The sequence below is a fragment of the Callospermophilus lateralis genome, chromosome X, assembly GCF_048772815.1.
Source record: "Callospermophilus lateralis isolate mCalLat2 chromosome X, mCalLat2.hap1, whole genome shotgun sequence".
NCBI lineage: Eukaryota > Metazoa > Chordata > Mammalia > Rodentia > Sciuridae > Callospermophilus > Callospermophilus lateralis.
The window spans coordinates 123,742,966-123,753,785 of record NC_135325.1 but is presented as its reverse complement, the minus strand read 5'-3'; positions in this window follow the sequence as shown (position 1 = coordinate 123,753,785).

The window sequence follows — 10,820 nt, the reverse complement described above, 5'->3', positions numbered from 1 at the left end:
AAAAAAATACACACAAGTGGCCAAGGCCTGGGAGGCGATGTAGGATAGGAAATGAGCTCTCACAGACTAGGATGCAGGGATTATGGGCTATTTTTTCTTTGTAAATTTCCTGTAATGTTGTTTAATGGTGTCATAATATTGTTGTTACGGTAAATAACTTCTGAGTCTGAAGGCTTTGGCTGACTGCAGCTGCCTGGACCACGACTGTTATGGAAAGAGAGGCTTTCCTCACTGTCCTTGAGCTGATCACTTCTGCAGCCATCCCCAGATTTTGTGTTCTGCAGACCTTCAAGGGAAGGGCGAAGCAGGCCAAGCTGTGGGACAGGGGCCAAGGGGCTGATTCCAAACTCTGCTGTCATGCCTGCTTATAGAAAGGATCTGATGACTCTCACAGTCCCCACAATGCCTGGGGTAGTGCTGAGTAACAATGGATATATACTACCTATTTTATGGTAATTATCATAAGTCATCCTCCTCTTCCCCACCACAAAAGATACTGGGTGCCCCTTGGTGATCCCCATCTCAGTGATTCCTCCATCTCCCACACCCCCTTGTTCAACCCATCAGCAAGTCAATTTCCAATCTTTTTACTTTTCTTCATCTCCACTTTGGCCCCAAGTCCAAGCCACCATCATCCCACACCTTAACTACAAAATCACAAGACCCCCAGCTTCCAGTCTCAATGTCATTCACAACAAAAGTGTTTTCTAAAGGCAGGAGCTCAGGGTGGCCCACTGGGAGGCAAGATGGAAAGTTAGAACTTTCATTTAACTTTGTTTAGGTCTTATAGTTTTACTTTATATTTTGGTATAGTATATACATAGTATATTTAGCTCAGTTATATATTTATATACATGAGGATATGTTTTAAAAATCGTTTTTTAATTTTTTTGGTTGTAGATGGATGCAATACTTTTAATTATTTTTATGTGGTGCTGAGGATCAAATCCAATGCCTCCCACGTGGTAGGCAAGTACTCTACCACTGAGCTACAACCCCAGCCCTCAAAAACATTTTTGTCAATAGAACTGGTAACCCAAAAGTTTGATTATAAACACCAACCCGATGTTTCTCAGGTATTGTTTTGGTTGGCTTGCTCTCCTGTGTGGTGGTCTTTCATTGCCACTGCACAAAGACCTACAGAACCCAGCAGTCCTTCATGACCTGGTTCTGCTGAGCAGGAATTAAGAAGTTTTCAGTGTCTCTGAGAAGTTTCCAGATTAACAATTCAACTCTAAGAATGTGTGCCACCATCCTCCTCCTTTCTCAAGGCACCAGGATACCAGCTTTCTCAACCTTTTCCAGCTTTTCTCACAGACCCTGAATGGCCCAGAGGCTGCTATAGGGGAATCAGTCCTCCTGCTGAAGAAATGATCACTCACACCACATACTGGAACAAACAGCTGTTAGGAAACCATTTTGCCAGAGGCAAGGATTATAGAAATGTTTCCCATTGGATTGCAAACAGAGACTTGTTTTCTTTTTGCAATAATCACTTACAACATTTATCATTTGCTCCAGCAAGTTGGTGCTTGAAAAAGCAATCCAGAGTCATTCTAAAGATAGAATATCCCTAAAGGAAGAGAGGTAAAAACACTTTGGAAAGGATGGCTGGCTCCTGAGAACCTTAGGGAAGAAAAAACATAAAAGGAAGACAGTGTAGCTCAGTGGTAGAGTGCTTGCATAGCAAGTGCAAGGCCCTGGATCCCAGTACTAAAAAATCAAGGGGTTTGGGGGGCGGAGAGTGCCTAGATTGTCTTGAAATGACACAAGGGGACTACTTCTGAGGCAGACACTAGTCAGCTGAAAACAGTCAAAGTCTCAAGAAGCACCAAGGAAATACATCTTCAATTTCTCTGGTTCAAGACAGACTGTGGAGTCCAAAAGATCTGAGTTTTAATTCTTGCAGAGTTATCTGCTAGTTGCATAATTTGACCCAAATTAATTAAGATTTGCTAAGCCTTGGATTTTTCATCTTCACTGCAGGAACAGTAATATCTCCCTCACAGGATGATGAAAATTGAAGTAGATGCACTGGTTAATTTTATTTACCAAATTGGTAAGGCTATATTTGTCCAAACATCAGTCTAGATGTTGCTGTGGAGGTATTTTTGAGATATGCTTAACATTTACAATGAATAAACTTAAAGTGAAGCAAATTACCCTCCATAATGTGAGTGGGCTTGATCCAATCAGCTAAAGGCCTTAAAAGTACTTAGGTTGTAATCACTCTACTGCCCACATAGACATCTACATTCTTGACCATCTTTACCCTCTCATCTGAGATCTTCTGACGTTGTCTTGAGTAACCTACTGTTTTTAATTATCCAGTGGGGCTCTATATTAAATGCCTTTAGTGTGATGACAAGTTCTAATTGAACATTTACTTCCAAGGATGTTAAGCTTGGATGTGCATTATAATCATCTAGAGTGCTCTTTATCAGTGCCTAAAAGTAGCAGGTTATAAAATCAACATACATAAGTTCCTATATAACAACAATGAATCTGCTGAGAAATAAATCAATAGTATTTTAAAAAATCCTAAGATCAAAACTACCAAAGGAGGTGAAAGACCTCTACAATGAAAACTACTGAACATCAATGAAAGAAATTAAAGAAGACCTCAGAAGATGGAATGACCTCCCATGTTCATAATTAGGCAGAATTAATATTTTTAAATGGCCATACACTAAAACCAATAAACAGATTCAATGCAATCCACATCAAAATACCTATGACATTCTTCACAGAGCTAGAAAAAAAATAGTTCTAAAATTCATTTGGAAGAATAAAAGACCCAGAATAACCAAAGCAATTCTAAGCCAAAAAAAAAAAAAATGCTAGAAGCATCACAATATTTGACCTGAAATTATACTACAGAGCTATAGGAATAAACCTGCATTGTACTAGAATGAAAACAGACATATCAATCAATGGTACACAACAGAAGACAGAAACAAACCCACACAGATACCGTCATCTGATTGTTGACAAAGGTGCCAACAACACACACTGGAGAAAAAACAGCCTTTTTAATAAGTGGTGCTAGTAAAACTGGTTGTCCATATGTAGAAGAATGAAATTAGACCCATATCTCTTACCCTGTACAAAAATCAACTCAGAATGGATCAAAGACCTAGAATTAGACAAGCAACTATGCAACTCATAGAAGAAAATGTAGTGTCAGCACTCCAGCACATAGGTACAGGCAATGACTTTCTCAATAGGTCCTCTAGAGCTCAGGAAATAATACCAAGAGTTAATAAATGGGATGACATCAACTTAAAAATTTCTGCACAGCAAAGGAAACAATTAGAGATGTACAGAGAGAACCCACAGAATGGGGGAAAAATCTTTGCTAGTTACTCTCTGACACAGGATTAATATCCAGAATATATAAATAACTCAAAAATCCTTACATCAAAAAAAAAAAAAAACCCAACAAATAATCCAGTTAATAAATAAGAAAATGGGGCTGGGGCTGTACCTCAGCAGCAGAGTGCTTGCCTAGCACATGTGAGGCACTGGGTTCAATCCTCAGTACCACATAAAAATAAATAAATAAAATAATTCTGTCCAACTACAACTACAATATTTTTAAAATAAATAAATAGGCAAATGAATTAAACACTTTTTAAAAGGAGAAACACAAATGGACAACAAATACAAACTACACTGAGATTTCATTCTGACACCAGGCAGAATGACACTCATCAAGAACACAAATAATGATAAATGCTAGAAAGCGTGTGAAGAAAAAGGAACACTTTTCTACTGTTGGTAGGATTTTAAACTAGTACAATCACTATAAAAATCAGTATAGAAGATCATCAAAAGACTAGACCTTGAGGGCTGTGGTTATAACTCAGTGGTAGAGCACTTGCCTAGCATGTGTGAAGCTCTGGGTTCAGGTCTCAGCACTGCATATAAATAAACGAATTAAATAAAGGTCCATTGACAAAAAAATATTTAAGAAAAAGACTTGATCTGGTGCCGCAGTCTGGCTGGGCACAAATCACGAGCCACTCACAGCTTTGTAGATTCAAACAGCAATTCTTTATTCCCAATCTCACACCGGCCTTCTACAAACACGTTCTGGGGAAATCCACGTTCTCTGCCCAAATCCACCACTCCACTGGGCTTCTGTCTCCCAAATATACTGTCTGACCCTAAGAACTCAAGAGGAACTCAGGCAGCAGGATACGCCCTATTCTAAACGGGGAACACCCTAATCTCTTATTATGCTAAACCGGGAACACCCTAAACACGGATCCGCCCTGGTCCTTGAGCAAGGTCACCTTACATGCAATGTCCTGCAAAATGTCCTATTTCCATGAGTCCTTCCACTAAAGAAACATGGGGGTACGCTGGCAAGGAAATTGTCATACCTACTTGGCTGATGGCTCCCAGCAATCTGGAACCACCATATGACCCAACTATACCACTCCTTATTACTTATCCTAAATAATTAATGTCATCGTACTACAATGATACATTCATACCCATAGTAGAACAATTCACAATAGCCAATCTATGAAACCAACCTAAATGTCCATCAATGGATGAATAGATAAAGAAAATGTGGTGTATATACACAATGAAGCTTTATTCAGCCATAAAGAAAAATTGAATTATGTCATTTGCAGGAATATAGATGGAACTTGGGACCACTATGTTAAGCGAAATAATTCCAACTCAGAAGGTCAAGGGTTATATTTTTCTCTCATATGTGGAAGCTAGAGAGAAAAAAGGAAAAGAAAGGTGGGGGTCACTCTCAGTAGAGAAAAGGGACCAAGGAATGGGAAGTGAGGAGGGAGGGGGGAAGATCTGGGGAGTGACATTGGCTAAGTTCTATTGTTATATTGTGTACATATGCAAATATGTAACAACAAATCTCACCATTATGTACAACAATAATGCACCTATAAAATATGGAATAAAGAAAAAAGATTTAAGAGGCTATCACTGCCTAGACTCCATCTTCAGTTAACTTGATTGAATTGGTCTGGGATAGATCCGGAACATATATGGGTCTTAAAAGCTCCCTGGTGATTCCAATGTTCAGACAGTGTCTAAAAATCACTGGTGTAGAGTATACCAAGTATATTCCAGAAGCAAAAACAAATTTGTGGAGGATATATGCCTTCATTCAAATATTGAACTGCTTAATAACTGGTTTCCCTTCAATGGAAGACACTTCCCTCAGTGCCCAAGCCTCCTTTATTGACCCTAGTATCCAAAATATTATGCACCTGTCCCCTTTCCTCTAACTCTGGTGCTTTTCCTAGTCCAAGATCCACTGTCTCTTTTCTGAGCCACCACTATTTACTTCTGTATCAGCCTAGACTTAATTTGGACAGGAATATTCCAAATGATTTAAACATGGAAAATACAACATAAAGAATTATTAATGGGCTGGGGATGTGGCTCAAGTGGTAGCACACTCACCTGGCATGCGCGAGGCGCTGGGTTCGATCCTCAGCACCATATATAAATAAGATAAAGATGTTGTGTCCACCAAAATATAAATATTACAAAAAATTTTCTCCCTCTCTCTCTCTTTAAAAAAAAGAATCATTAATTAGCAGTTTTGCAAGATGAAAAGTTCTAGAGATCTGTTGCACAAAAATATGAACATATTCACAGTACTGAACTGTACACTTAAAATGATTAAGATAGTAAATTTTAAGTTATGTGTATTTTGCCATAATGATTGGGTGTCAACATTACCTTATATATAAACAAAGATATGAAAAATTGTGGTATATATGTGTATTAAGCATTGTAATGCAGGGCTGGGGTTGTGGCTCACCGTTAGAGCACTTGCCTAGCACGTGTGAGGCACTGGGTTCAATCCTCAGCACCACATAAAAATAAATAAATAAATAAAGGTATTGACAACTACAACTAAAAAACATTTTAAAAATTATAATGCAAAAAAATATGTGCTCAGTGAAAAGAGAAACAGAAGAATACATATTCTGAAAATGTCCAGAAAAATCTAATGTGTATAGACAGAAAGAAGATTATTGGTTATCTGTGGCTGGGGCAGGGGGTAGGAGTGATTGCAAATGATCATAACATTCCTTAGATAATGGTGATGGTTCCATAACTTTGCAAACTTATTAAAAATTATTAAATTGTACTCTTAAAACTTGTATATTTGGGCTGGGGTTATGGCTCAGTGGTAGAGCACTTGCCTTTCATGTGTGAGGCACTGGGTTTAATTCTCAGCACCACATATAAATTAATGAATAAGGTCCGTCGACAACTAAAAGTTTTAAAAAACTAGTATATTTAATGGTATATAAATTACCCTAATAAAGATAGTTTTAAAAAATTATTAAATATGACAGGTTTGGATTAATAGGGGATTGGATGGTAACAAGTAAAAAGGAACTCTGAAAAATATATGAATCACAGATAAAAAACATAGTCTCTACCCTTAGGGATGACAGAGTGCCCAATGAAAACCCTCTCATGATTGCAAATTAGTACAGCCATTATGTATAACATTATTGAAGCTCCTCAAAAAGTTAAAATAGAACTACCATATGATTCAGCAATACCACTGCTGGGCGCATATCCAAAGGAAATGACACCAACATGTCAAAAAGATCTCTGTACTACCATGTTCATTGTAGCACTATTGTCAAGAAATGGAGTCAACCTCAGTGTCCACTGGCTGGTGAATGGAATAAAGAAAATGGTACATATACACAATGGAATACCATTTAGTAATTAAAAAGTACGAAATCCTGTCTTTGTAGCAACATGGATGAATAAGAAGGATTGTATTAAATGAAACAAGCCAGGTACAGAAAGGAACATACTGCATGAACATTCCTGTATGTGCATTCTGAAAAAACCTGTTTGGTCAAGGAGAATACAACTGACTAGAAGCATAGGGGGATAGGAGGATGAGGAGATGTTAGTCAATGGTAAAAATCTACAATTAGGAGAAATAAGTTCTGATGTTCTATTAGGCAGTAGAATGACCATAGTTAATAACAAAGTAATGCATATTTCAAAATAGAAGAGGAAATTTTGAATGGTTTCTCCACAAAAAATGACAATTGTTTCAAGTGATGGTTATGAAACTTAAACTGATTCTATCAATACACAACATATATACATACATATATATGTGTGTGTATGTGTGTGTGTATATATATATATATACACATATATAATATATATACACATATAATGTATATATACACATATATATATATATATATATATATATATATATATATATATATATATATATATACACATATACATAAATGTAGCACATTTGTATTGTTTAGCTTTTTCATTACTGTAACCAAAAGACCCGACAAGAAAAACAGTAAAGAGGAAAAAGTTTATTTGGGGCTCATGGTTTCAGAGGTCTCAGTCCATAGAAGTTAATCTATATCAGATGATTAATTCACTGATTGAGTTCAGACACGACCTACCTGCTATAGTTACCACACCCAGTTAATCCGTTTCAGGGGATTAATGCACCATCAGAGTAAGGATTTTATAACCAAATCATTCCACCTCTGAGCATTGTTGCATTGTCTCACACATGTGCTTCTGGGGGACACCCATATCTAAACCATAACAACATTGTACCATGTAAATATATGAAATTCTTATGTGCCAATTATAAACATTTAAAATATAGCTGTCTTATGAATAAACATTTCTTCATGTACCTATTGGTCATGTATGTCTTCTTTTGACAAATGTCTATTCAGGTCTAGTGTTCATTTTTATTCAGATTATTTAGCCTTTTTGCTATTGAAATTTTGGAGTTTTCCTTATGTATCCTGGATATTAATTCCTTGTCAGATGTATAGTTTGTAAATATTTTCTCCCATTCTGTAGGTTGCCTTGTGTTTTGTTTCATTTGGTATGCAGATTACTTTTGTTTGGTATAATGTCATTTACCTGTTTTTGCCTGTGCATCTTGAGGTCTTATACAAAAAATCCTTGCCCTGCAGGGTGCTGGCTTGGGAAGCTGAGGCAAGAGGATCACAAGTTCAATGCCAGCCTCGGCCAGCTTAGCAAGGCCCTAAACAACTTAGAAAGACCCTGTCTCAAAATGAAAAATAAAAAGGACTGGGGATGTGGCTTAGTTTTCTAAGTGCCCCTGCATTAAATCCCCAGGACCACAAAGAAAAGGAAAGAAAAACAATTCTTGCTCTGTTGGAGACATGGAAATCCCACCTCTCTCTGCATCTCAAATTTTTGGTGGTCTTTTGATTCAATCCACTTTGGGGTGAGTTAGTGTTAGTGATGCTTTGCAATTTTATAAGGAAGTGGAAGGCTGGAAGCTGCCTCCAATTTCCATATATTTCCATGGTGGGGAAATATAATATAAATATAAATATATAATATTTGAAAAATCACTCATGTGGAATTTCCTGACCTATACTTTTCTTTTTCCCATCTCCCCTGGAACGACTTCAACTCCCACCCTCAGCCTGCCTTTTTTCATTGATAGATGTGTCTAGAGGGTCATTCTGGCTTAGGAGGTGAAAAATGAAACACAGCTGTTTCTAATTACTTGCTTTGTCAGGACTGAAAGTGCTTTATTGACCAGCGTAGCTCTAGCCTTACTCCTAGGTCTGTCTCTGAGTCATGGTGGTTGTCAATAACAGAGCCACCGACTTGTTGTCTTAATGGCTGAGGCGGATTGACTGTTTACTGACCTGATTGATGACTCGATCCCCAACTTGGAACTGTCCCAAAATAGCAACTCCAGAGGGGTTCTCTTTATATGCTTTTAGTACAATCACTTCGGCCTTCTGTGCTTTGGTTTCCCTGTCAAGTTAATAGGTTTGTTGTCAGTGGGTGCACTGTTATTTTTTAGAACAACCTAAAGGTTTAGTGGAGGCTAAGGACAAATGTGCTACAGTGTGTAAGCCTTGCTGGCCCCAAGCCTTTCCTGAAGGTCTGCTCTCTGTCTTAGATGGGTCCCTTAGGACCTCCAAATATAGAAGAGAGTGGGTACAAACTGTGATGTGAACATGAAGCTCTCTCTCCCAGTAGTGCTCCCTCCACTGTGCAAATGGCATGGTTGCCTTGGAATCTCAGCCCTAGGTCTCCCATCAGTTCCTGGGAAATGTCTCTCCTGATCCCCTGGACTGGGCCACGACAAGTCAATCTTTGCACTTAGAGTACCTTACAGTTTTTCTTCTGTGCAGTTACCTCACTTGATAATATTTATTGCTGTGACTAGTTAATTTCTGTGCCTCCCCCTAACAAGTTCCAGAAAGAGACAAGTCTTTCACCCCTGGAAACTGGCAGAGTCCAGCATGTAATATGATCCCCTCTCTTCCTGCCTTCTTTGGAAACACTGTGAATTCAGAGTAAAGCTGCTTTTTGTAGAAATTCCTCAGTCCTGATTTAACATTCCCTAAATTTTGTCCGTAGATGTCGCCTGAATTAAATTTTACCCTTCCAAAATTATAACTCTGGGGATAGGACTTCCCTCTAACTCCATGCTGTTCAGCCTCTGCTTTGTCATTCTTTTTTTTAAATTTTTAGTTGTAGTTGACACAATACCTTTATTTTATTTATTCATTTTTATGTGGTGCTGAGCATGGAACCCAGGGCCTCACACGTGCTAGGCGAGTGCTCTACAACTCAGTCACAACCCCAGCCCTGGTTTGTCAGACTTTCTGGCTTAGCACAGAGTCATTTTGTCAAAAATCTCCTGGTATTTCTGCCCAAGTCACCTATTTGTATACAAAGAAGGGTCAGCCCCATGTTTCTCCCAATTCAGGAAAAAACATAGCTCCCACAATAAGCACATTATAAAATGAAATTCATTTCCATTGAACTTCCTCAGTATCATTTCCTAAGTCAGATACTGAGTTTGGCTGGGCTCTGAGGGCTATGTTTTAGCGAAGGGTCCATTGCTCAGCATTAGTCACTCACAAAAGTGTCCCCCAAGGTTTCTTGCTGTGGAAATGTCAACTCATAGCCTTTTCAGTACATAAAAGGCAGAGTGGAAGCATTGAAAAATCCAGATGTGTCAGTGGCCTTCTTGCTTCCAAAATGAGAAAGGGCTTTTCTGGGATGCAGAGGTCTCTGCTAAAACAGAAAGATCTAGCAGTCCTTATATCCCAGTTAATGGCCTACCCAATGTTGCCCTAACCTTTTTTTACATTGTCCAAGGGACTTAACTACCCAGTGTGAGCCATTGACCTGGTGATATTCAGGTTCCTCAGAACTTGCTAGGTGGTGGCAATGATGCAGAGCTTTGATGAAGAACCTTGAAGCAAAGGGAAATTTTCACTAATGGTATTCAAGAAAGAGGATTCCAAGGTGAGGTTACAGCATGAGCAAAGAAATGGAAGTGGAAAATCAGCAAAATGCACATATCAGCAAGTTACTTGCTTTTTTTTTTTTTACACCCTAGGACCTTGAAAATAAGCATAAGAGATTAGACTGGGTAAGGCTCCTAAAGCTGGATATCCAAAGGTCTATGACATGAGCTGCATTTCAAGGTATGGATTTTGTGCCACGTTTTCCAGAATTCTGGAATGTTCTGAGGAGAAGGGTGAGAAGCAAAGTAGTATTTTGATCAGCTTCATTTGGATATTGTATGGAGAATGAACTGAAAGAGGAAAAGAGTGGTATTTGGAAGGCCACCTAGGAGGCTTGTTTGGGCATCAGGATGGTGTTACCCCAGACTAGGAAGAAGGTCGTAAACTTGAAGAGAAGGAGACTGGATAAAGGGATAATTAAGAAGATAAAGGGGGCTTGGGATATATCTCAGTTGGTAGAGTGCTTGCCTTGCCTTGCTCTGGGTTCAATCC